We start from the raw sequence: 26,478 nt of genomic DNA on the forward strand, positions 1-26,478 counted from the left end.
AGAACACCTTAAGCAGCAGTGCCCATGGGAGTATGGCTGCACAGGCACCCTTAGAAACAGGAAGCTACATTGAGCATCTTTGCCTTGCTCTCACAGGAGACACAGTAAAATCATCTAAACTATTCCAGCTGTTAGGCGTAAGTATCCTCCCTGGAGAATCTCAGCTACTGCTTCATGGCCTGAGAGAGGAACTATTTCCTTTCCCCAGCTTTTCACAAAACCAATAAAATAATTATGCCAATAGATGTGTCTGCAGATCATATAATCCAGCAGCCACCAGCATCTGGAAGGAATGCTCAGGAATGGGCATTTCCCTATGGCTGTTTTGGAAAAATTAGAGGCTTTTAAAGTGCATTTGTCTGTGTTCAATATGTGTTCCTATAGTGCCTTCAGCAACATTGTACCTAAGCTCCTCCCAATACTGCATTAAGTGAGGTGAATAACATCTGTTGTGCATGGGACATTCATTCTCATCTCCGCAGGGGGACAATTGTGTTTGTAATGAAGTATTTTATTTTAATGGTTGTTTGTTTTGGGGACGGAGAGGGAGGCAGTTTAAGGTAGGTTCCCTGTTAGTAACTCCTAGGCATAGTTTGACAACCAGGGCATGTGTTTACAGGTAATAGTTTAGATTGCACTTAAATTTGCATTTTCCACAGCCACATCACACTCCTGACTACTAAAGGGATTTAAGACAAACATATGCTATTAATGAATTGTAAAAGCATCCTGTTTACACTATCCAGACAGTTACTCTTCTAGCTCTTGTATTCATAGGCAAAAATGGGACCCATAATTTGCTATGGAGAAACAACATATCTGCCAGTACATTAGCTAACCCTGTTCAGAATGGTGTTTGATGACATGATGGTAAAAGCATGCCATAACTTTAATTTACCAGAAAACTCTGGTCATCTGAAGAAGTGGGCTGTGCCCATGAAAGCTCATGATACCATCTACATGTTTTGTTAGTCTATAAAGTGCTACCAGACCATTTATTGTTATAACTTTACCAGTGAGACCAATGGGCACTGGTAATAAATTAGAGATAACATTGTTGTCAGGTTTAGACACTGCACTTGTGTACCTGTCTTATGGAGGGGTAATTCCTGCTACCAATAAATCCAGCTAGGTTTGTCATCTATGAAACTTATAACTGTATTGATGCTTCTTGATCTCAACTTGTTCTACATGTTTCTTCAGAGAAATGAACGTGCTTTTAGTTCAGTGACAGTTTATCAGTCCAGATCTGTAGAAGACAGTGTAAGGTTAGTGACAAGAATCTTTCACTTTTCAATAGTCAGTTTCTATATATAAATTGGTACTTGATGCTAATCAAAGAACAAGAAATATTGGATATGCTCTAAATGTCCATTGTGTTTTTGAGCCAACTCCTTGATGGAAGTCATCACTTATATGTAAATGAACTGTCAATGGCTTGCAAACGTTGGCAATCACTGGACTGTGAAGGGTATGTCTTAATAAGAACCAAAGCTCTTCACAGACTTTGATTTACTGGAAATAAAACAGAAAAGTCCTCTGAGACTACAAAGGACACTTGTTTCAGATAAAACGTCTAGACAGTAGCAATATATTTGAGGCTTTTATTATAGTAAAACTGCAAATTAGAATAGAGTGCTGAGAAAATTCCTATGACCCCTCAGAGTAAAAAAAACAAAAAAAACCCCACTGTTTGAAACTGATCCTTGAAACACTTACATTCAGAATAAGTTCATAAGCATTCAGAAGAAAGAAAGAAAAAGACAGACGTGTAAGGTCAACATTACATCTTTTAGAGTTTCCAAAATTTCACATTATTTCTGAAAATGTTCTGTCACCCTTTGCAATTCAGCATTAAATGTGATTTAAAAAAATAAAAAGTGAGGGTATGTCTACACTACCCTCCTAGTTCGAACTAGGAGGGTAATGTAGGCATACCGCACTTGCAAATGAATCCCGGGATTTGAATTTCCCGGGCTTCATTTGCATAAGCGGGGAGCCGCCATTTTTAAAACCCCGCTGGTTCGAACCCCATGCCGCGCGGCTACACGGGGCACGAACTAGGTAGTTCGAACTAGGCTTCCTAGTTCAAACTACCGTTACTCCTCATTTCACGAGGAGTATGCAAATGAAGCCCGGGAAATTCAAATCCCGGGCTTCATTTGCAAGTGCGGTATGCCTACATTACCCTGCTAGTTCGAACTAGCGGGGTAGTGTAGACATACCCTATGTAAGTCAGAACTGGCGGTCAGTTTCAGCAGCGGCTGAATCTGGACGCCAGTTCCGACTTACATACAGATTCAACTTAAGAACAAACCCGGGGACTTCCTGTATTTACATTTTTAATTAAAATCAGTTGTTGTGTTTATGACAAGGATAAAGTAATGGAGGTGAGCGATCATTTGTTTTGTTGGTTACAAGGAGGAAGACTTCGAAGGCGGTGTAATTCTCCGAAGATGTCTTTATGACAAATATTGTTGCCCATTAATTTGTTTGGATTGATTTTGTTGATCTCTACGCCTTCCATAGAACAGACTTGACTGAGCACAACAAATGGTTGAGCTGGCACAAAGTATTGAGAGCCAAGGTTCACAACTACTTTATCCACCTGAGTCTCTTGTAGTTTGTGGTTGGTGACTGCATAAGCACGGATGATTGGAAGCATTTGGCGCTCCATCAAGACGTATCCAAAATTCACTTGAAATTGACATGTGATTGGCTCGATGATGTGCTTTGCGACATGGCCTTCGAATCCAATGTCAACATTAGGGATATCGGTTTTGTGAATTTGGTTGCAGCGGAAATAGGGTCATATTATATTGGTGATGGTGCCAATATTGCATTTGACCAAGCCTTTTGCTTGGTCATCATTGTACTGAAGCATAACTTTAGCTCCCAGATGTATTACAATTCTCTTTGGAATGCCTGCCATTCGATCAATCTTTGTTGGGGTAGCTTGATAAAGGTTAGGCACTCGTCTTTTGTGCTCAGTGAGGGTATCTTTCACTGTGATTGTGAACATTTGGAGATTCGCATTGTCTAAAGTGTACCAAACTTGATTATTGTGGTCATCTACCATTTTACAAGTTGGCATGATTCTCAGAGCTTTTCTGGGTGAAAAGTTCCCTTGTTGTTTGCTTTCCTCACATTTACGCAGTAAAATATTTAGTTGTCCTCGTGTGAGTTTTTCCTTTTGAAAATTATTTAAAATGTTGATAAATGTTGTATCCCCTTGCTGTCACATGTTTTCAGTCAACTCACAAAAGCTAAAGAGGCACCAGAGCAGCACAGTGAGTCTCATTGAAACAGGTTGCTTATAAATGGGACTGCCTGATACTGGTGGAAGTTGAAGGAGATCACAGAAGAGCAAGATGTTCAAGCCTCCAAAAAGTTCATTAAGATCAAACACATTTGTTTGCAGAAATTGTTACCCATAGCTTCTTCCTCTAGAAGATTTGTAAAATCTTATGGTGGATTTTCTGCTCCTTGTTTGTCTTCCTCCAGGTCTTCCTCAGAGTTTTGAACCTCTTCATTTTGCACTCTTACAACTTTGTATCAAAGGTCAAGCTTTCTTGTGTTAACAGAAATGACTCCTCTCATGCTCCTTTTCATAGGCAGGCCACACAGATGGAAAGTACGCTCACAGGCAGAGACGTGGCATTGATTTAACATTGCCATACATATTTTAAACAACTTTCGAGAAATACTGCTTTCCTCCTCTCCCATGACAGACAGACAGACAAGAACGGTGACAGTTTTATAGAAAGATTGCTTGATAATCGAAAATGGAACTGACAACCTGCTTTGGCTGAGATCTGTATGTTATTTTAAGGAAGGTAAATCATTCGATATTTTTGGTAGAGATGAACAAATTTCAAAGGTTTGATTCAGCTAAACATCAAAAAGTTAATAGGCCAAATTCTGTTCTCAATCCAGATTTATGCCAGATTATCTCCATCAAATTCAATTAAGTGGATTTATACATATACACAGATATCTATATCTATAAACAGATATAGATATGATCAGACTAGCCCTTCCACATATCCATACTTATCTGATTTTATTATTTACTAGCAGAAATACCCAGCTTCGCCCAGGGAAAATACAGTAAAAGGTGTGATGAATGAACTACGTCAATTACATTAACATAGCTAGTGATGTGCTTACAAAATGATAAATCCCATAGGGTCTCCTTTCTCAATCCCCACAAATCAGGAAGGCCCATCTTCCCATAAAGACTCTATGCAAACCAATGCCTGCAGCCTCCTTGCCAGAAGCCCTGAGAAATGGAGAGGATGTCTCCTGGGCTCTGCAGCAGCAGCAAACCATTGCTCCCCAAGTAGCCACTCCCCAAGTGCCTTCAGTGCATGCTCCATGGGGCAACCTGAATGGACTTCCTAGTGGCAGCTGGACCGATTGTATTGATCAGACAGAGCGAAAGACCGTCAGACCAGGTGCAATTAGTGATATCTAGATGATCAGAACATGCAGCACCTGAACGTACCTGTTCTAATGAGAATAGGCTATTCTGAGTTGTTATAGTTCGTTACTGTCCCCTCTCCAGGGGGGTGGACTTCCCTCCCTGAGAGTTACTCTCCACCCATGAACCCTTGGTCTCTCCATGCTTAACTCCCCCTCGCTTTCGTTGTAGTCCATTCCACTAGTCCACAGATACCTGTGCCTTGAGAGGGAAGGGAGACCTGGGCCCTCCCTCACTCCAGGTCTCAGACCAGGACCCTAAGAATAGGGTCAAAAACCACCTGTTCGGCCGGTGGGGGCTGTACTGCAACTCATTGGCCCGTGAGCAATATTCTGCCCTGTCCTGGGATGCTTCCTTCCCTCTCGCTCGACTCTCTGCCTCCTCCGCTGCTCCTGCCATTGGTCTCGCTTTCTCCTCCTCCTTGGCAGCGCTCCTCTTCCTGTGGTGACCTCCTCTCCCCAGTTCGCCTCTCTCCCCTTTCTCCTGTGTCGGGGCCTCCCTTTTCAAAGCCAGCACCCGCTTTTCCAGATGCTGGCGTCTGCGCTCTCCCCTCGCTTGGTCTGGCAGCACTGGGGATCTCCATGCATGCGCGGGCCGCGGCTTCCGAGCAAACCTGGCATAGCTGCTTGTCCCACGCAGCGCTGGGGCAAAGCGCCCGTTCAGTGTGGGGAGTGGGGTCTTCTCCCTCAAACCCAGCCACCCCATCACACGCGTGTACCGTGTCCTCCTGAGGCTACATGGTGCTCAAAACCTTGTCCTCCTACCCACCTGCTCTTTGTACTGTGAGCTGAATCCTGCAAAGTGCATAATGCCCATGGCACTTTCTGATAATGCACACAACCCTGTCAGGAGAACGCACACAGCCCAAAGGAGGGCGAGTGGTGGGATGGCTCGTTTGGGTATAGGGGGAGGGAAGCAACTTTAATTTCCAAAAGGGGTTCAGTCATAGCCCGGCTGTGTGAAGATGTTGAGAGGCTGTGATAGCTGAAGGCTTCTCCCAGCCACAATAAGCAAGGCTTTCCCAGCCAGCATCAGCCACATTTGGGTCTGTCCTGGAGATCTGCTGGTGCCCTACTATAGGGGAGGTTGCTGATTCTCTGCCCCACTGCAGCCTCTCCCCCATGAGCTTTCCCTTGATGGTGCTGCAGGTGCCCACATGCTTTATCCTCTAAGATCTTGTAGCTGCTGTTTATGTGACACACTTAACAGAAGAGTCCAGCAAATGCCTATGATAAGGCGCTACTAAAAGCTAATTATCAGTGGGCCCAATTGGGGTTCTGGGGGAACCGGGGGAACTGATTTTGAGATCTAACCAATCCAGTTATTTAAGTTAGGAAATCAATAGTATCCATGCAAAATTTGGTGTTTCTAGCGCTTACCATTTCTGAGATCTTTTGGGACAAACAAACAAACTTTCAAAAATATTTTATAAGATTATTATTATATTGTATTTTGTATTTTATTTATTATTATTAACAATTTTCATAGTGCACCACAAGTTGCCTCATATGTTAGAGGAGCATGAGAAAGACAAGGGATGAAATGCTGACCTCATGTAATCCAATGAGGGCATTGACTTAATGCAGTCAGAATTTCACCCATTTTAGATATGGTGTGTATGATCCAAGCCTTTGATGTCCTCTCAAAAATCAAGCCATTGATCTCCCTCCCTTCCCTATACACAGGGCTCAAATTGAGATACATGGCAGTATGATACCATACCAGCACTTGTCCCAAGCTGCCATGCATCAGAATTTTGGATTTCATTAAAAACAAAAAAATTTTAAATCACTCCCTGCCTGTTATGTGAATACATTTTTGAAAGCATGAACCAAATGTAACTAGTGCAGTGATATCTATGAGTTTACAGTAGCTTTAAACAATAACTCTGAGAGGTACGAACTGTCCCATTAATCTAAATGTGACCTTAAATTATCAATGATGCTTTTCATATCAATACTGTTAATTATGGGTCATAATTCATTGTAGTAGCTCCAGTTGGTTGTTCTTGGGAGAATACTGACCCTGACAGCTGGTCTTTGAGCAGGATCCTGTCTGCTCCCACAGGAATAACATTTTATAACTTAAGTTTTAAAGTGGCAGGTCAATGTGATCGAAATAGAAGACTGAGTTCTGCTCTCAGAGTGATATAATGGGTCTTCCAGTATCATTGGAATACATTTCTGAATTGATTTAAAGGGCGCCTACTTAACTCTGCAGATAACTGGAAAGTATGTTTTTGAGAGATGTGAATTTCCCTCTTCATCTAAGTAGAATGTTAATTCTGAAATCTAATAATGACAGTTTGATGATTATTATTTCACTGTTGAATGCTGAAGTGGAAACATCTAGTTAATGTGCTTATCCATTACAGCAAATAAAATGTTCACTTGGAGCAATATCCTGCCAAAAAAATGAGGTTTAACTGTAAATCATGGAAAAATTGGAAAAATGCAATAGAAAAATGTTGGTTCTCCTATGGAAAAATTATGAATGGGAAAAAAATGGTTTTGAAACAAAACATTGACTTCTGAATATATTTTTAAATTAAATTGTTGTTATTGATAGGTATTTTCCAGTTTTGTTTTTTAGGCTTTTCTCTCCTTTTTTTAACCTTTTTCAGTGGAAAAAATAGGGGTTAAAGAGTACAAAATAGAAGAAACTGCCCCCAGATCCCAAATATAGAACATCAAAATAAAATGACAATTTAAATAAAAAACAAAAACAAAAAAATGCAAAGGATAATTCAAAACAAATGTTTATTTCCCGGTAATTTCAAAATTTACCAGAGATAATGATTATGAACGATTATTTTGTTCAGAGTTTGATTTTTTTTCCCCAGCCACACCATTACTCACTATTGTAGGATGCACTAGCAATGGAGATTAGATTAATTGTGGCTGTCAGTGGTAACTTGGAATTTAAAACCCTTCACATTTCATGTCTTCTCCATCCATAGAATGAAAGAAGAGAAGCTTTGTTTGCACAAAAATCTCAGCTATCTCCCAACTTCCAAAACTCAAACTTCCTCCATGCTTTCATACATGCCACAGGCTTAAATGTCCCTTTCAGCTGCCAAAACCTCCAGATTGCTACTACTACATTCTACCATGCACTTCTGCACTTTCAAATACATTCAAATGTAGACCTATTATGAAGTAGGTGAGATAGCTGATGTGAATCTCTACAGCCCTTTGTTATCAGGTTCTTTAATGAGGTTGGTGCATTTGAAGACTACACTAAAAATACCAACAAAAATTATAAAAAAATCTTTAATAAAAAGGCAGTACAAAACCAATCTACATCATGGATTATTAATGCAGTCATGGTCCTTGTTGAGGGGCAAGCCCCCTTGATAGTCTAGAAGTCCCCAAAGTCTAGGTTAGGGCTCCCTTTCCGCAGGGCCAACCTGTCTCGTAGACTCAATTTATAGCTAAATGTTGCTCTGTCAGGGTATATACAGCCTTCTGGCCCAGTTCAAAGTGCAGTCCTCTTTATTAGGGTATTTACAGTCCTGCAGGCCTAGTCCCAAAATATAGTTCCCTCTATGACCTAGAGGCCTAGTCCATAGGTAAGCTTCCCAAAGTGCCAGGGAGCAGGGCTACCGTGGCGTGGGGAGGTAGGGGGACCCGGGCCCTCCTGCTCCACTGGGTCCACCCCAGAGTCCTGTTGGCAATGGAGGATTCCACTGCCTGTTCAGCGGGGATCCCTGCCGAAGTGCACTGAGCTCCCGGAGGACGATCCTCCCCCGTCCTGGGCCACTTCCTACTGTTCCTGGAGCACTGCTCAGCTCTCGAGGCATTGCTCAATGATTCGGAGCCTCCTGGATGACCTCACTGGCCGGGGCGGTCGTTGGGGCTGTGGCTACTGCGGTGGAGGCTGCTGTTGCAGGGCTGCTGCGGTGGAGGCTTGCTGTTTAGGATCTCTGGCCTGAGCTCCTTCCCCTCTGGCGACGAGCCCCGACTGAGTGTCTCCCTGGTCTCTTATACCCTGACTTCCCTGGGAGCATGTCCAGCAAGGCTGTAGGGATGGGGCCTTTTCGGCCAGCTGGGCCAGGGCAACTCCCTGCCTCTTAGTGTGGGGTAGATTCACCCCATCACAGTCCTGATGAAAGCCCCTCTTGAATGGCTATAAATTCAGATTTCCTATCTCTTAGTAATATTGCTGTTAGTAATGACTTCAACTCAAAAGTGGCTGATCCACCTTATAACAGATTTTTAACAGGTGTTTTGTACTCATCCTGATTGCCTTTGAAAGATGGTGAAGGAATTATACTTTAATGAAGTTATCATAATGCCAAAGTCATTCTTAGGTGCTCATATTTATTCTGGTGAGGGTATTCACCACAAACTGAGTGTGAAAAGATCCTTGGGGTTTTGTTTGAAGTGAGTTAAAGATCTTTACAAGTTCACCTGGCTTTTTGCTTCTTTTGATGCCAGTTCAAGAAAAACTACTATTATGAAAAGGATCATGTCTCTATGGTTGTCTGATTAATTTTTCACTTTGTGGACCTGGCAAATCTGCGACTAAAGATAATGTTACTTCTCATACCATCCATGATACAGCAGCTTCCTTTATGAACATGGAGAATATTTCAGTTTATAACTGCACATGGGTGAAACAAGGTCCACCCTACATATATTTGCAAGTCACAATTACTTCATTTCAGCCTCTAGGGAAGAATTGCCATTTGGTGTGTCTGTGCTTCAGAGCCTGTTCCCAAAGTGGGATTGCGCCAGTTCTCTTGCTCAGAGATTTGTTTTCCTTTGGGGAAGCTGCATTTAAAGTAGCCAGTGTTTGAAAGTGGAACATATCCATGAAGCAAGGTCTTCTTTTATTCCTCCTCTGTCGGTAGAGACATTTTATCATTTCTATTAATGTTTTAAACATAATTTCCATATTGGTCATTGGCCTTTTTCTTTCAAACTCCCTATTGCAGAATTTTATTCTAGTTATTTTAAGATTTCCCTTGAGTTATTTATACTTTTCTATGCAGATGGCATCTTTATTTTCATATATCCCTGAACAATTTATTCTCCTGTGCAGATGTAATTCTACTTCTTTTGAAGATATCAGCTCAGAAGATATTCCTCACCCACTCATTGTTTGGGTTCCCAGCACAGTTTTGTTTCAGATGCTGAGAATGAAAGAAATTATTTCAAAATATAACTATTCAACTATTTTTGCGCAGGACTGCATGAGAATTATAATTCAAAGCCTAACCATGTTGACAGATTTTCCTTATTTTTTAACATATACTGCAGAGACAATTAGAAACATGATTATATAGTTGCCAGTGGTGCAAAAATATATGCTTTCTAATCCTATAGAATGCATAGAATTATAGATTGAATTTGATACTTGTGAACTCAAGTAGTCTATTAGCTGTTCTTGGAGTGTGTTTTTATTCCACTATAATATAAAAATATAGCCTCTGGTCAAATAACTTATATTGTTAGCATTACTATGACATTTGATGTGGCTCCACAAAAAATAAGTTTTATTGAATAGAAATCCAATTCGTGTTCTGTGCTATGCATGATAGTCATCAATGTAAATAGTCCTCTGAAATAGGACAGATCCACTTACTATATAATTTTCAGAAGATTAATATATATTATTGTTAAAGATATGCCATACACACATGCTTGATAACAGTATATTAAACCTTATGGAATGTGAAGTGGCAATCCTATTTTGTGTGCATTTCCATCCTGTCAACTTTATAAAATACCATAGTCATAATCACAGTAATGTTTTTTCATGTTATCTTTTATCATGCCATGTAATCAATATGAGAACAAACTAAACATATACAACCCAGGTGAAACTACTTTCTAGTGCAAATAATTGTAGATTATTTACAATGTCATCAAGGAGTTCCCATCTTCCATCCAGAAACTTTTCTAGATTTGATTTTAACAAACAGAGAGGAACTGATTGAAATTTTGAAAGTAGAAGGCAGCTTGGGTGAAACTGATCATGAAAGCATAGAATTAATTATTCTAAGGAATGGTAGAAGGGAGAACAGAAAAAGCAGAGACAATGAATTTCAGGAAGGCAGATTTTAGTAAACTGAGAGATCTGGTAGGTAAGGTCCCATGGGAAGCAAGACTGGGAGGAGGCGGGGGGAAGAACCTGAAGAGAGTTGGCAGTTTTTTAAAGGAGCAACCGGCAGATCTTACATAATCTAAAAATAAAAAAGGAGCCATATAAAAAGTGCAAACTAGATCAAATTACAAAGGATGAATATAAGCAAACAACACAGGTATGCAAGGGCAAGATTAGACAGGCAAAGGCACAAAAAGAGCTAAATCTAGCTAGAGCTATAAAGGGTAACAAGAAGATGTTCTACAGGTATATTAGGAGCAAGTGGAAGACCACGACACAGTAGGCCCATTGCTTAGTGAGGAGAGAGAAACAATAATAGGAAACTTGTTAAGCATCTCTGCCATTTCCAACTTCTTTGTTTCAGTTTTCATTGAGAAGATGGATGGTGTCAGGATGCCTAACATAGTGAATGGTAATGGAAATGGGATAGGTTTATAAGTTAAAATAAAAGCACAAGTTAAAAAAATATTTAGAAAAGTTAGATGTCTCCAAGTCACCAGGGCTTGATGAAATGCATCACAAAATACTCAAGGAGCTGATAGAGGAGGTACCTGAGCCTTTAGCTATGATCTTTGAAAAATCATGGAAGTCGAGAGAGATTCTAGAAGGCTGAAAAAGGGAAAATATAGTGCCCATCTATAACAAGGGAAATAAGAACAACCCAGGAAACTACAGACCAGTCAGTTTAACTTCTGTGCCAGGGAAGATAATGAGGCAAGTGATTAAGGAATTCATCTGCAAAACATGTGGAATATAAAAAGGTGATAGGTAACAAATTATGTTAAACCAATCTCATAGCTTTCTTTAATAGCATAACTAGTCTTATGGCTAAGGCAGAAGTGGTGAACGTGGCATACATAGGCATGCGCACAGGGTGTGCCGGGTATGCCTAGGCACACCCTAATATCTCAGGCCAGCTAGCAGCTGCTGGAGGAGAGGAATTTGTGATGGGGCACTGCAAACCCTCACTTTAAATTCCCCATGGCCATCTATGGGGCACTGTGGTGCAGAGAGAGCGCCTGTGCAGCGTGCTGAAATGCCGCGCAACAGGTGAGATGCCCGACTGTGGCGTGACGTCACAGCCTGGGACTTTCAAACCATGCGGCCCAGCTCTACAAGCAGCTGAGGCCTGACTACAAATGCCAGCCAACCCAAGCCATTTTTGCACTCTGGGCCCCGCAGCACCGCTCCTTATGCACCCAGGGGCGCCCCTGCCCGGCCCAACAGCACCGCGTGGCCCCCCTGAGGCACCCTGGGGATGCCCTCGCCCGGCAGCACTGTGTGGCTTCCCCTGAGGTGTCTTGGAGATGCCCCCCCCCAACCCGGCAGCACCACGCGGCACCCCGGTGGCACCCCAGCTAGGGCCTGGCCAGCCTGTAGCCTGGGCCAGCTCTGACTCCAGCCCCTCGAATTGGAAGGCAGTAGCCAAAGGTAAGAAAGGGAAGAGGAGGGCAGGGGGAAAAATAAGAAGGAGTGGGAGAGGAAGGGGATTGTGCTGAGGGGAGGGGGGCAGGTCAGGAGAAGAAAGGGGAAAGTGCTAAGGGACAGGGTAGAGGAGAGGCAAATGCCAGGGGGGCCAAGGGCAGACAATGAGGGAAAGGGCAGGAAGGGAGATGTCAGTGGGAGGGGGGACAGGGTGATGCTGGGAGAGGAGAGGGAAAGGGATTTGGGGGCTAGAGGGGAGAAGGGGAGGTGCTGGGAGAAGGCTTGAAAGAAGAGGTGGGCATGAGGAAGGCAGGGATGGAGCAAGGCATTTGTGAGGGCACATGGGGCATAAGGGGAATGAGGGCAGGAGTTGGTGAGGGGGTGGGGGCAGTGAGGGAAGGGGGAAGCACCAGGAGGGTGCAGGGATAGGGAAAGGTGTAGGTGCCAGGGGACTCTGGGGGTGAAGCAGAAGGGCAGACACCTGCAGGGGAGCACCAGGGGAGAGAGGCAGGGCAGGTGTGTAGAGGGAGGTGTTAGGAGAGGGGACGAGGAGGGGTAGCTCACATGATCGGAGTAGGCACAGGGGGGAGAGAAAGGCTGGTGGAGGGGAGCAAGTCTCAGGAAGGCAGAGGGCAGTGAGAAGGGCAGGAGTCAGGACAGAGGAGGAGGGTGAGGGGTTGGGGGGCAGCAGACACCAGGGGAGCTGATGGAGCAAGGGGAGGAGACATGGCAGCAGAGGGAAAAGGTAGAGGTTTATGAGATATTTATTAATAACTTGGGTGCCACAGTGACACATCCAAACAAGCCACATGAACTCAGTACTGTTGCACAACACAAAATTCATTCTGCTCATGGGAGGAAACTCTTAGAGGGAACACTTCCCCCAGCCTCTCTACCCCGAGTTAATGTCACACACATTGGGGTAATGCAACTGCAGGATGGTTGCATGAGGGGAGTTTGGGGGAGGGCTAACTAATCTCTATTGGTAGGAGGATAGTGGGAAAAGTCCTGGGGGGGGGGGTCACATGACACTTTTTGGTCATGTATCCATCTTGCCCAGAGAGTGTTATCTCCACAGGTGTGGCCAATGGGGATCATGAGCATGGCTAACAGGGTCACGGGTGTGGCTAATGGGGGTCAAAGTACATTTTTAAAAAATTCTTTGGGTGCACACCCTAATGAAATGTGCTGCGCACGCCTATGGTGGCATACTTAGACTTTAATAAAGCATTTGATATGGTCTTGCATGATCTTGTTATCAATAAACTATGGAAATACCACCTAGATGGGACTACTATAAGGTGGGTGCATAACTGGCTGGATAACCATTCTCAGGGTATGTCTATCCTGCATTCCTCTTTCAAGAGAGGAATGCAAATGCAGAGGAATGAAATTGCAAATGAAGTGCGGATTGGAATTTCCCGTGCTTTATTTTCATAATTGCGTCTGGGTGCCATTTCGAAATACCCGATTTTGAAAAAAGAAACGCTGTCTAGACACAGTTATTTTGAAAGAAAACCCTTCTTTGGAAATTACCCTTACTCCTTATAAAATGAGGTTTAAGGGTAATTTCGAAAGAAGGGTTTTCTTTCAAAATAACTGTGTTTAGACAGCGTTTCTTTTTTCGAAATAGGGTATTTTGAAATAACGTCCGGATGCGATTATGTAAATGAAGCGTGGGAAATTCCAATCCGTGCTTCATTTGCAATTTCATTCCTCTGCATTTGTATTCCTCTCTCGAAAGATGAATGCAGTGTAGAGTAGTTATTAACAGTTCACAGTCATACTGGAAGGGCATAACAAGGAGGGTTCTGCAGGGGTCTGTTTTGGGACCGGTTCTGTTCAATATTTTCATCAATACTTTAGATGATGTCATAGAGAGTATGTTTATTAAGTTTGCATATGATACCAAGCTGGAAGGGGTTACAAGTGCTTTGGAGGATAGGGTCATAATTCAAGATGATCCGGACAAACTGGAGAAATGGTCTGAGAAAAATAGGATGAAGTTTTATAAGAACAAATGCAAAGTATTCCACTTAGGATGGAACAATCAGTTTCATACATACAGAATGGGAAGCAACTGTCTAGGAAGGAGTAGAGCAGACAGGTATCTAGAGGACATAGTGGACCACAAGCTAAATATGAGCCAACAGTGTGACACTTGCAAAAAAGTGAACATGATTCTGGGATGCATTAACAGGAGTGTTGTGAGTAAGACACGAGAAGTCATTCTTCTGCTCTACTCTGCGCTGATTAGGCCTCAATTGGAGTATTGTGTCTAGTTATGGGCATCAGATTTCAAGAAAAGCTGTGAAGAAATTGGAGACAGTCCAGAAAAGAGCAACAAAATGTTTAAAGTTCTAGAAAACATGACATATAAGCAGGACTTGCCGAGCCACGGCGAGCCCCGCTCACCATCCGCACTGTCCAGCGATCTGAGCATGCGCAGATCGTTCTGCGTGTGCACAGATTGCCCAAACCCGGCTTTTCCCGGTTGTAATCTACTCACCACGTGTGAGTAGATTACATAGTTTGTCGAGCCCTGCGTATAAGGGAAGAGTGAAAGAACTTGGCTTGTTTAGTTTAGAAAAAAGAAGACTGAAAGTGGACAAGATAGCAGTTTTGTATCTATAAGGGTATTTATAATGAGGAGGGAGAAAATTGTTTTTCTTGGCCTCTGAGGATAGGAGAAGCAGCAATGGGTTTAAATTTCAGTAAGGGAGGTTTAGACTGGACATTGGGAAAAACTTCCTAACTGTCAGGGTAGTTAAACACTGGAATAAATTGGCTAGAGAGGTTGTGGAATCTCCATCACTGGAGACATTTAAGAGCGGGTTGGATAGTGCTTGGTCCTGCTGCGAGGGCAGGGGACTGGACTTGATGACCTCTTGAGATCCCTTCCAGTTCTAGTTTTCTATGATTTTATGATCTCTATATGCAAGTCTATTGAATATTTAATGTGACCAACAAAGTCACTATTATGAGAAAGAGAGAGAGAGAGCATAAAGCATGAGAAACACATTCAGTATTAGAAAACTGATTTTAAAACATTTGGCAAAAACAGACTTAGAAAATATCAGTATAATTTTACAAAGATTGTATTAATTTGTATGTATTTCCTGGCTTAAAAACATAACTGAAAGATTATCTGTTATCAATGCAGTTATGTGAAGAGGTTTGCCATTGTTTCCTTGGCATTGCATTACGTTTGTTGTTATAGTTTACTGGATGAAGTATAATCTGGGAAATCTACCTTGTGTTCAAGAAGGGGTGCTATATTTAGAACTAATTTTTATTCTGCCTAACAAATATAATACATGAGACCTTAAAATACTCTTCACGTACAGAGAATAGAAACAAAAAAATGTGAAATAAATATGCCTTGGATCTCAGAAATATAGTAATTCATTAAAAAATATATTCCCTTATTTTCAAAGCCACACTGTATTTTAGGCAGCTCACTTTCTCCATGGGGACAAAGTTAACTCAGCAGACATTTTGTTTCAATGAGCAAATTCCATAACTTAAAAAAATGAAAACATGAAAATTTCAAACATGTAGTTAATGCCTTTGGAGGCGGGTGGAGGGGAGCAAGAGGAAGTGGAGGGAGGAGCAGAATACAATTACAAAATTCTTTTAAGCAACAATTAAGTCATATCACTTTTCAAAGCACTTTTTTTCCCTTGGGAAGAACTTAATTATAGTGAGTAGGGTTTTTTTATATTATTATTGAACCAATCTAGTCTTATTAGATGAAGACAAAATTGTTTTATGCTTGTCTGAGTTGGATTTTAGTCAGTCTGGTTGTGTTTTTTTATTTAGCAGATAACTTCAGTGAGGCGCATGTTATTTTATGACTGAGGCCAATAGAAAGTCATTGGCATAATAAAACTGCAGATTTTACATTTTCAGTGCATCTGCTCCATGACTTTTAAGCAACTGTGAAAGCACATTGTTTAAAGTGTGTTTATAAGGATTGATGCCTGGATCCATCTCCTTTCATCCTCTTTTCCACTCAGGCCTCCAGAAATCCCTCACATCAATAACATATTACAATCCAACCATTTTAGTAACTGTTCACAAACAACTCATTTTGAAATAACCAACTTGTTATCTCTTATTGTGCTAATGTCTGAAGGTTCAAATTATATTAGAAATATTATCAGTGAGCTAGTTGACATTGCTTCACTTAAGGAAAATCCATTCATGTAGGGATAAATGGAGGGACATGGTATATTTTAGAGGTTAATGGCAATATCATGACATAATTAATGTTAGAATTTTTATGAATCCTCTGTGACTTATTAAACCCAAATGCCTTAGTTATATTCGATATATTATTTCCCAAAGTTGAGCTACTGAGGATTTATATCATATTTAACTACCATATGGAGAATTCAGAAACTTCTGGGGGTAGCCGAGTTAGTCTGTACAGGATAAACTTAAAAAACATCAAATGGTCTAGTAGCGCTTTATAGACTAACAAAGCATGTAGATGGTATCATGAGCTTTCGTGGGCAGAACCCACTTCTTCAGATGACTGGTCCCACAAAAGCTCATGATACCATCTACATGTTATGTTAGTCTATAAAGTGCTACCAGACCATTTGTGGTTTTTTTATACAGAGAATTGTTTGTGTTTTGTGGATTAGATTATCTGTTGAAGTAAATTGGCACACCTCCCTTGAAGTCTGGATCCTAACCAATTTTTACCAAAGAATTTGACTTTATATGTTAAAGTCCCATGTCTTAGCTGAACTGCATTATTTGAAAAGAAACTATGGTCAGCATTTGTCTGCTCTTCTTTTACTTTTAAGTGTTTGTGATCCTGCAGGTGCTTAACTCTTATCAGCTAAGTAGTTCCACTGAAATTCATGCAATTAAGCATGTGAGTAATTGTTTGCAGGATCAGGGCCTAATGTTGAATATGAAGAATTGCTTTCACTCATTTTCTCCTTGCCTGATGGCATCTTAAATTATCATTAGTTCTGTATATTAGATAACACGATAAATACGATGTGACATTTGGAACATTGAGAGGTTGCAAGTTGTATTTTGTTAATGTTTTTATCACACTTTTAATTGTGTATGTTATCAAAATGACTTTAAAAATCAAATTAAAAAAAACCAAAGTCCTGCTAAACAAAATTTTCCTTTCAGGTGCACCAGGTAAATGCCATTTACTACAGTTGACTCCAAAGGTCAGTTTTCCTCTTATTCACATTGGTGTTAATCCAGAATGATGTATGGGATACAGTGCAATCTTCAAGGTATACACAGATCTAGGGGAGAACAGAATCTTATCCCAGCTATTTTTTCAGGTGACAGTTATTTTGCATCTTACAGACCATGAGATCCATGAGATACACAGACACGTAGAATGAGGACTGGATGCAACAGTCCTTACTCACATAAATAGTCTCACTGAAATCATTAGTTTCCATGAATATATCTACCCTGATCTGCAAGCAATCTGTATATTCCTACATGGGAATCAACCTTGCACAAATTCAGGGCTCAGTTGTGTTTCTTATGAGCTTGAGGCACAGGGAGAAGGAAGAATTGGTGCAGAGCATAAACAGAGATGGCTGAAGATATTGTTCCTTTGTTGTACATCATGCCTACACAAACATGGGGAAAAATATGGATAGGGATGCCTTGTGCTGCTTTGTTTGTATTCCATCAGCATAGCCATTCTGGGTATGTCTACACTACCACCCTAGTTCGAACTAGGGTGGTAATGTAGGCAACCGGAGTTGCAAATGAAGCCCGGGATTTGAATTTCCTGGGCTTCATTTGCATCTCGCTGGGCGCCGCCATTTTTAAATGTCCGTTAGTGCGGACTCCGTGCTGCATAGCTACACGCAGCACAGACTAGGTAGTTCGGACTAGGGTTTCTATTCCGAACTACCGTTACTCCTCATGTCACTAGCGGACACTAGCGGACATTTAAAAATGGCGGCGCCCGGTGAGATGCAAATGAAGCCCAGGAAATTCAAATCCCGGGCTTCATTTGCAACTCCGGTTGCCTACATTACCACCCTAGTTCGAACTAGGGTGGTAGTGTAGACATACCCTCTAGTGCAAAGGGAGAAGTTGGAGGAGTGCAACCATTAGCATATCAGGCAGCATTAACTGGTGTTCCTCTATGATCCCCAGACTTAGACGTCATATTAAGGCTGCCCCTACTCTAGCACACCGAGGAAAGGGAACTGCAACATGGGCTCCCTGTTGAAGTGTGTCCACATAAAGGAAGGCATAATTTAGTCTACAGGGCATAAAGGGACTGAGTAAATCCACAAAATGTATTTAGGTAAAACTCCCAGTGGAGTCTGAATAACAAATATAATGCATTAATTTAATTTCTTTTTACACAGAGCATAGGAACTGAGTCAAATGTTTGTCAGAAATGTATATTGCAGAGCTAAATGAAAGCTTACTATAACCTCACGACCCATATATAGGTGTACAGTACTTAATACACTAAAAGTTGCTGTCAAAGGAATCTTTCTACAGTTCATCTTTAATGTGGCCTAATCCCAAGGGGAATGTCCTTTGGATTCCAGATACCTATTAATTCACCGACTTGTAACCAAAGAATAAAGCAAAACTGATATTGACAGCAAGAAGCAAAAATAGAATAATGCAAAGCTGTGCTGGAAATAAACACATTTGCTGAATGGAAAAGGACAAAACTGATATTACTGAAGGTGTGAAATCTAAAATAGGGCCTTTTAACCCTGGATTTCTGAGCTTTGATGGTTTTCTGTGACTGTCTATACAATCTTTTAATGAAATCTTGATAGACACATTAAAAAAATTAAAATCCATCCAGTTTGTTTTAGTTTGCAGATTACAATCCAGCCAATCTCATTTTACAGCAAAATTATCTGAAAGTAAATAGAGTACAGTCCTTTCACTAGTATCACATTAGCTCCTGGATTTTGTCCAGACGTAATGGAGGTCTACATGAAAACTTGATTCACTATGGCTCTTCCATTCATATCTGATCAGTTTCCAGATTTGATGTCACTGAGTTACTGTGTATGCAAAAGCCACATATGACAGTCCTTCCATTCACACTAGACTGTCTCCAAAAACTTAATGTTGTTGCTCAGTTGTATCAGTGCCTTTGAGCTAAAAGAAAATGACATCCTGATGTTTATGAATAAGGCCACGTCAACATTCCTTATGAAAATATTTGTGTGTGTAGACTTACTGTAATGTGGCAAAAAAAGAGAATTACTTGAAGTAACATCATCAGCCTTAATGCTGCCCTGACCGCTGTATCTATTACATTTTGTTGTAAGACATCCAGAAAGAGCTTCCTGACTTTTCTATTGTTTTCACTACACAGCTGCTTTTTGAAGCATGACAGTTTTTGAAAGTGTAGCAAGAAAATCAGAAACAGCAAATGAACACATAACCATCATTGATACACTTCCTTTTTAAAATAATGTGAAGCAGAACTAAGTCAAAAAAGCAGTCAAGCAGTGCTTATCAAGAAAGCACTTACAGTTTTCTCAGTTCCCCTTTGCTGCAGATGGACAGAGCTCAAATATGTATTCTGAGAAGAAATTTGGGTTATTACAGATACATAATGCAAATAAATTCCAGCAATTACTCAATTTACTTTTCATACACCATAAGAGTAGTTTTAGGCTGAATATTTTAATTTTAGAATACAGTATATAAAGTAAGTGTAAATTTCCTAAACTGCTACACTGTAATGGCTCACTAGGGAGGGGGGAAAGGTATTTTCCAGGCATCTGCACCTTGAGGCATTATGCTTTTGAAAGGTGGAATGTTAGTACTGAGGTGGATGTGCTTCAGGCTCTCAGGAGGGTCTGGACCACAAACTTGTATATTGAAGTGTGCCATGAGGCCCTTAGTCTCTCAGGGCCATATTCTGATACCTTTATTCATGCTGAGTAGTACCATACGCATAGAGAAGTCTCAGTGGAGCTGCTTACAGAATTTGAGAGATCTGGCTTATAACAGTATTTTTCTGTTCTTTTTCCAGTTTACTTCCAGCTCTTATATTTACTCCAAACACAGTGATCCACTCCAAAATGCTTCATAGCAGATTAAATTCTGGAAGAGTTGACATGGCCTAAAAAGAAAGAGCAAGAAAAAGTAAGGTCTTCAATCAGCTTTCTGAAAACCAACCCCACTTAAAAAAAATATTGACTGGGATAGAGAATCCTAGCATTTAATCCTATTTCTTAATTTGTTAGATTCAACCTCTGAAATTGTTCTCTATATTAGCAGGTGAGCTGCTTGAAAAGTTCAGCTAAACCAGTGAGCCCATTCCAAATCATGAGTGTGAGTTCTACTTGTGACAGCTGAATAATAGCCAGGGATCATCTGAGAGTTGGACAAATGCAGTTTACCCTGTCCTGACCTAGATGGCGCTTGACCAAAAGTCAAATACAGACTTAAATGTATGAGAGATTCATGATTTCTATATCACACACATCCAAAGCAGCCTCAACACATTTAACTACATATTCATAAGGCATTAGAAGCTTTGTGAGCCTCTTCAACTATTTTTAAAGTTTAAGAATTCAGACAACAAGATCGTCAGAAAGGCAGGAATGCTCCAGTGTGCACTGGATCATGGAAAGGAATTCCTAGCCTAGAAAAGGGAAAAAATCCTGGTGAAGGAAAATCTAGGTCACACATCAAGGAAGAGTTTCCCTAAGCTCTCCTAGACAGAGTTTCCCTAACCTGCGCAGGGTTTCTCTTAGCCCAGGGAACATGAAACCAGCATGTGAAGATTATTCCGTAGATTAGGGAAGAATGGATTACCTCGCTGACCCTTCCACTCCCAAGGAATCAGAAAATGGGGGAGGGAGCAGACACCTACCGAAATGATAGAATGGGCAGGTTGTTTGGCTACTAGGCTCCACCAGAGTATGTGGAAAATGTTTTAGCCAGGGCTTGTTGAAAGTGTGGCCACTGGGTTGAACCCTAGTCCTTGAGATGAAGGCTAAATCCAGGGGAAGCATATAACACAGCCTGCATGTGTTCTGCTCCTTCCTTGCATAGTGGAAAAAGGTTGGGGGTGGGAATAATGCTGTGCCTATGTACAACACATACTCTTACTTTGGGCATGCTGATATCATCAGTTAGGTACTAGCTTAGCACAAGTTCCTAAAAAAATATGAACAAGCCTTGATGTATTTGCCTAATTTTGCACCTGTAAGGTTTGAGTGGGATTAAAAAAAAACCAAAGAGTTTGCATACCCTGATGATTAATAAAAATCACATGGCAACTGCTACAGTTGGTACAATACTTCTTAGCTGTTCTCTCAGTCCACAGACATTTAAAGTACATTACTCAGACATCTTTCATGGCTTTCCACTGCATTGCCTTGTAGAGCCAGGAACAAAAACTCACATGAGAGATCATTCTTTTATTAAAACCTAACTTAAAAAGAAAATTTCAAAAATCTGTTGGGCTGGCTGTTTCCCAATCATATGGAATCTGAATTTCATTACTGTAGTATTCCAGACATTAAATTAAAGACAGTAGGAACAAGTATAGTTGACATCTGTTCAAAATTTAAAACTGAGGCACTTCCAGTGGTTTCTGTGATCCCAGACGAATTAAGTCTTTTACCACATTCTTCCTTGTGCACTGCCAGTTTCTTTTCCAAATATTCACAAGCCCTTGTGCATGTTTGGGGCTAAATCATGTATGACTGTGCAAGGGAGCAAGGGACTGAAAGGTGCCCCATTGCACCTCTGCGTGAACTACTGCTACTATGGGTAGCAATGCAGAGAGAAACGCAATCTTGATGGAGATGTTTCATTATCCTTCTCCCTGCACGAGGATAGGAGTGGGTAGACGTGTGGGGCTTTGGACAAGGAACCTGTATAGACTTGGGTGCAGTGTACTGATCCAGAGCAAGGGAGAAACCGGGAGGCAGTTAGTAATTCTCCGAGTCACAATCTACTACTCATTCTTTTCCTATAGCTGTACAACGTGCATTGCACAAGAGTGCTGGCACAGCTCTGACTGAGTCCTTCATTTGTAAACGTGGCATGTGAAAATCAACTGTGATTTGGCTGGATATTTTTTCCTGCCTGTTATTCTGCAAGGTGTTGATGGCTGCCATTAAGCATGTCTATGAAATACAGACCAGTCATAGATCTGGTTGATGTTAATAGGTGCACTAACCCCCTTTCAGGCAGGTTAAAGGATAACTTCAATGTCCCTTTCTAGTGATAGCTGAAACAAACGGAAGGCACCACCTGAAGCAAGGCATCCCATGGCAAGGCCAATCAGTGCAGATGAAAGGGTTCCCTGGAGTCTAATTGCAAATGCAGGGACTTGAGGATTGATTAGTTGCAGCTATGGGAGAGCAGAAAGCCTGAGGATAGCGAGCAGAAAGCAGCTAAGCTGTGGAATGTGGCCCTGGGAAGAAATAAACAGACAGAGCTTCTTGTGGCTCACTGGAAAGGTGGACTTGAATTTCTAAAGAAAGACATTGTCTCCTGTTGTTTGTTCCCACTGCAGTTAGGGAAATAAGACCTCATGTGGTTCTTTGTAGTGAGGTAGGATTGTCCTAAAGGATATACTGTAATCTGAGGTATATCATTAATTTCGTCTAACAAAAAAATGACCCAGCAAGACTGTGGATATTGGCGAACTGCTCAGGCCAAAAAAGGGGAAACACTCCCTTAGTGCTTATTTAGTTATGTCAGTAGCTGTAAGTAAGGTGGAGCCAACTGGGAAAAGGTAAATATAGGTTGCAGGCAACTTCAATAAAGGCAATGTTCTTAAAAATTGTAATAAACTATTTGTAAAAAATTAAAACAAAAACTGGTTTTGTTTTCATTGGGGGGAAAATACCACTCACATTTACTTCTCCTCCCTCTCTTTTTCCAAAGGGAGAAAGCAAGAGTTTTTCCAGCAAAATAAAATGCACAGTTTTGAAAAACTGACATTTTTAATCAAAGAAAAATATAGTAAAAAACAAAACTGTTAATCACATTTCCATTTTATTGAAAATCCATTTTTGTTTTAAACAATGTGTCTATTTTTCTTCATTCATACATTTGTTGATTGTTATTTCTAATGGCCACATAGCATCTGGGATGAAAGCTGGGGCTGCACTTTCCTCGTCCCAAAGCTTGACATCACTTTCTTTTATGTTCTCAGCAGAGAGCTATAAGAAACATTGTTCTGAGAGCAAATCTTTTCTTCTTTTTGAATCTCAGCTATTAACTGAGAGCACTTTAATGTATTCCTCTGTTATCCATATTAGCCTGATGCTTTTCAGATTGTGTAATATGCCAATCAAGAGGTAAGATAGGATATGGTATTCAGTGCTTAAGATGTGTGTAAGGGCTTTGCTTTATGTGGAGTGTATTTCCAATAAGATCCTTACAGTACACTGCCTATGGTCTATTTGGGAAGCTCAGTCTTTAAAGGAACACCCCCTAATATGACAGAAAGTGAGGAAGTGAGAACAGATATCTTTTAATCTCCCTGGGCAACATCCAGTCTTTACCTTTACAGGGCCACCCAAGGTGGGGAGACAGAAGTAGTGTGGAAAAGGCCAGCATGCACTTGATAAAACTGTCCTCCATTTGCAAAGTAAGATGGATCAGAGTAGTTATGTTCCTGGATTCTCTATGTTCATTTTCAGAGTTGTAGCAGTGTGAATAGAAATGAGCTTAGGATGGTGACTCCAACATGCATGGAAGTTGGAAAGACAATACTCACTGCTTGGCCTCTGAGGTAGCCAGTTTGAATACCTAACGCCAGTAGGAGTGCTGTGTTGGTGGGTGAGATATCTTAGCTTTTTGACTTACCATATAGCACCCACCTATCACAAAGCAGAATTATACCACAATTATACCAGAAGAATTATACCTCTTACTCCCAGGTTTGGAGAGGGAAAGAAGGCAACTACCCTGTCCTGGGATTGCACTCAAAGCCAGGGCAACAACAAAATGTTTCCTTGGCAATATACCATTATTATTGATTTAATTGTAAAGTGCTGACAATGTACTCTGTATCCTACAAGAAATGAAATGAAGAAAGACCTTGTCCCATAATAGCTGCATTCTAAAGCTCAGATCTTGCGTGGGTATCTGGATATTCAGTCTATTTCAAGTTCCAGTGAAGTCAGTGATTCTTTGCCTAGGGGTGTGCATCTGTGCATGTTGATCCTTTACAGGACCAGAGTTTAAAAGACAAGTAAGGAGAGAACCCATGAAGCCTTGGGGAATAAAATCTAAGGATTTAATTAATTTAATTTCTTTTCTTTTCCCTTCCATCTATTTTTTTTTGCGGGGGGGGGGGGGGGGGGGACGGGGGGGGGGGCAATGAATGAAATTGAACTAGTTAACTTGGAGCTGTAAACTCAAATTTTAAACATCCGTGGTATCAAAAAACCCAGGTCCTGAAATCAGTGAATAAATTGAAATCATCCAATGACTAAAATACAGGTACATTCAAGTGTACATTTTTTCATGACTCATATGATATACCTAGGATAGCATGTCACAGCACAGATGTGCTACATTCACTTCACTGCCAGGCACTGTAAGCACCATGTCAACAAAATGCTGCAGTTTCATGTATAAGTAGTCATGCCTGTAGAAAACAAACATTATTGCAACTGAAGATTCTGCCATAAACTTGATGTGGCTTATGTTTTCTTACAGTTGGACAGTTATTTTTAAAATTAATATTCTTCTGAATTAGTAGAAGAGCATGCACTAATATAAACTCTCAGTACAAATATTTATTAAAGCAGAGCAGTCAACAATCTGCTCTTCCAAGCATGTATCTTGTACTGTATTAGAATAAGAGCACATTATTGTTAAAAATATTGAAATAAAAAGATTGTTTACTGTTATTCCTTTATCAATCTGCTCACACAAGCAGGCACCCTAACTGCTTAGGTGTATAATTATAGAAAGTACATAATGTTTATGCAATATTCTTAATAATAATAATAATGTACCATGTGTTTGTCTGAAGGAAAATGTACTTAAATAAACATGTTAAAAACCTAGCAGGGCCACTCACATGATAATGGGAAAGTAAACATGAAGGAGAGGCATTCCCTAATGTACATTCAAGAGGCCAAAATCAGTGTTATAGAATTCTACTATTTGGAAATCCCTACCCCCTTTTTTCCTTCCAATGCCTGAAATGTTAGGTGTGTATGGATTGTTTTGTTTTAGTTTTGATATATTTCAAGAGTTTATGAAGAATTATGGGCATTCAAATGTAGGATGTCATATTTATGATGCCTACCCACAACAGTGGGGGAAAGAATTGAAAAGAGGGAAGGAAGTTGGAGTGGTGGGAAGGAAGAAGCATTGTTCTCTCACTCTCTATCCTATCATTTCTATTTTCTCAGTTCAAGCAAAGCGTCCAACTTGTATTCCACAGGCAGTAGTTTTCACTTGCAATCACTCAACTTTTAGAGGAAAAAAAAAATCTCTGCTGTAACAAATTCATGCTCTTTATAATACCTGCACATTATTTTCATTGTAACAGCCAAATTTCTTCCAGAGCCACCCATTATGATGTCAGAAAAGGAAGGATTTGGACTGTGTGAGCCGGAAATGATGCACTTAAAAAAATCATTTTACATTAAACTGTCATTAGGTACAAAAAACAAGGAAGAAACCTGTGACAGCTGGAGAGGGTTTGATCTTTCATTCTCTTACACATGGTGTAGCCATTTACACCTACTCAGAGTAGGTATAAAATCCTACTAATCTGAGATGGTGGTATTTTGCATTCACTTCAAGCAGATACTAATCATACATGGTGCAAGAGCCGAGCCAAGCCAAGCCTTTGGTATTTGTTATATGTGGGATATAGCACTATTGTCTGATACAGACCTGGTAGAGTTTCATCTGCTCAGAATTTGTCCCATTGTTTTTATATTGTTGGTCATAGTTACTCCAGATTAAACTCCATTCAGGTCAACAGGCCACTTTCAGATAGTTCAAGATGTTGGAAATGTTACCTCCCTGAAGCAGCAAGGCCTCCCAAACTTTAGGGCTATGTCCAGAGTGGCATGATTTTGCGGAAATACTTTTAATGAAAAAGTTTTTCCGTTAAAAGTATTTCCACAAAAGCGCATCTAGTTTGGCACGGATGCTTTTGCGCAAAAAGTGCTTTTGCACAAAAGCATCCGTGGCCAGTCTAAACGCGATTTTGCGCAAGAAAGCCCCAATAGCCATTTTAGCCATCGGGGCTTTTTTGCACAAAACAGTTCTTCCCTGTCTAAACAGGCCCTCTTGCGCAAGTATTCTTGCGCAAGAGGGCTTTTTCCTGATCAGGAGCGTGAAAGTATTTGTGCAAGAAGCACTGATTTTGTACATTACAAAGTCAATGCTCTTGCGCAAATTCAAGCGGCCAGTGTAGACAGCTGGCAAGTTTTTGTGCAAAATCTTGCCAGTCTAGACACACCCGAGGA

This window comes from Pelodiscus sinensis, chromosome 4 (genome assembly GCF_052426305.1).
Source record: "Pelodiscus sinensis isolate ZL-2025 chromosome 4, ASM5242630v1, whole genome shotgun sequence".
In the NCBI taxonomy this organism is placed as follows: Eukaryota; Metazoa; Chordata; order Testudines; family Trionychidae; genus Pelodiscus; species Pelodiscus sinensis.